Below are 2,202 nucleotides of genomic sequence, written 5' to 3' on the forward strand. Positions count from 1 at the left end.
TTATGCCAGAGCTTTATGGGAGGGACATCGCTTTTCCCCCAATGTGTTAAAAGAAGTTTCTTTGCAATAATAATAATACAATAGGATACAAAACACTGCTATGTATTGTTTAACCCCACACCATCGTCAAAAATGCCCAGAATAATTGTTAAAGGGTCAGGCTTCAGCTGCACATGGAGAATTTGAGACATTTGATCAAAGATGTCAGTTCAATATTTCTGAACTTTGGAGCAAAGAATAAAACTGTGACTTAACATAGCAACATCTAGGGAGCATTTGTCCCAGATGGGAGAGACCCCAGGATAAATTCTATCTAACCTTTCTTTAGAAAAGTGTAAACGGTGAAGAGCTTTGAACTGAATCAAATGGTGTGTTACATTGTAAGAGCATTTATGGATATTCTGTAAGCCTTCATCCCATTGATCATCAGTAATTGTCATACCGAATTCCTTTTCCCATTTAGATAGAAAACTGAGTCATTGACATTTAGACTGTCATAGGTGTGAGAGATGATTCTCTCTGTAGAAGGTGAAGGCATTTATCAAGACAAGAACTGTTGAGAATTTCAAAGCCCTGTACATATTTTCTGACATCGTCTCTTATCTGCAGTTATCTGAAAAAGTCTCTCTGTGGTAACTTGTACATCTCTTGTATCTGCTTGAAAGAAGCAAAAACACCATCTCAGTACAAGTCACTTATTTTACAAAGTCCCACCTGTTTCCAGAGTTTAAATGTACTGTCCAAAACCAATGGTTTAAGAGATGGATTATCTGCAAGGGGCATGACAGAGGATTTGGTTGGTAAGTACACAAGCCTGAAGATTAGTATAGAGAAATTTAACCACTGAAATAAAATTTTCACCTAATCTCAACCTTTCCAGTATTTCAAACAATTAAGGCCATTCAACCTGGTGAAGTGCCTTCTCGGCATCAAGTGACAAAACTGCTAATTCCTCTTTAGGCCTACCAGGTGAGTAAATAATGTTGACTAGTCATCTGAGATTAAAACACGTTTTTCTGGGGTATAAATCCAGTCTGGTCAAGATGTACTAACTGTGATATTGAAGTAGTCTACACATACAAGTACCTCAGCGTCCACACTGACAATAGACTGGACTGGTCGGTGCAGGTAAATGCTGCATATAAAAGGGGACAAAGCAGATTGTTATTCCTCAGAAGACTGAAATCTTTTGACATTTGTAATGATATGCTTTTCCTTTTTGATCAGCCTGTTGTGGTCAGCACTCTATTATTTGTTGTTGTGTGTTGGGGGAACAGCCTGTCTGTTAGGGACAGCAACAGACTGGACAAATTTGTCAGGAAGTGCGTGTCAGTGATGGGGAGGGAGGCGTCTCTGTGGGTGAACTGGTGGAGTGCAGGTTGAGGTGTATTATGAATTCTGTTATTAACAACAAATCTCATCCTCTACACGACACTGTGGTGCTCAGAAAAGCAACCGCAGTGACAGATTCCTCTCCAAAAGATGCAGGACTGACAGGTATAGAACATCATTTGTCCCGGCTGCCATGAGATTGTTTAACACTTCTTGTTAATGTAGTTTTATTTCCATGTGTTTTTAAATTTGTCTTATTTATTGGTATTTTGTTGTATGGATGAATGCTCTCGGGCAGATGAATTTCCCTTTATAGGGGATGAATAAAGTATTTATCTATCTATCTGTCTGATAAGAAGGGGCTTAATCTATTGGCAAGTATTTTAGAAAAAGGTTTCCCATCCAGATTTAACAAGGAAATGGGACAGTAGGAACCTGCTTCTTCAGCATTCCTGCTTTTTTTTTTTAATAAAAACTATTATAATTACTTCTGTAAGGGTAGGAGGGAGGGCTTTATCAACTAGAGCTTGAGTAAATGTTTTATGCAGGTATGGACATAAAATGTCAGTAAATTTCTTATAAAATTCACTAGGAATACCATCCGGCCCAGGAGCTTTATTGTTCTTAGTTGAGGTAATTGCCCTCTTAAATTCTTCTATTGTGATTTCTGAGTTCAGCAGAGCCAGTTCTTGCTCCTCTAAGTTTGGAAAAATGCATTTATCTAAAAACTCAACTTTCATGGAGTCACAATCTATATTCTGTGTAGCATATAATTTTTGATAGAACTGAAAAAATTGATTATTAATATCTTTAGAATTAGTTAAAACTTCACTTCTGTTTATCATTTTGTGTATTGTACAATCCTGTTCC

General features: G+C 37.4%; 1 long non-coding RNA gene across 1 annotated transcript; it reads right to left on the bottom strand.

Annotated features, from left to right (window-relative positions):
- Window positions 1-479: 479 nt before the first annotated feature.
- On the bottom strand, window positions 480-1,230 carry LOC117516376. The gene is made up of 3 exons (XR_004562377.1): window positions 1,075-1,230; window positions 638-645; window positions 480-491 (listed from the first exon to the last, which is right to left on the bottom strand). It is a non-coding gene; the product is annotated as an uncharacterized LOC117516376 (long non-coding RNA).
- Between the last annotated feature and the right edge of the window lie 972 nt (window positions 1,231-2,202).

This window comes from Thalassophryne amazonica, chromosome 8, assembly GCF_902500255.1.
Source record: "Thalassophryne amazonica chromosome 8, fThaAma1.1, whole genome shotgun sequence".
Taxonomy (NCBI): Eukaryota; Metazoa; Chordata; class Actinopteri; order Batrachoidiformes; family Batrachoididae; genus Thalassophryne; species Thalassophryne amazonica.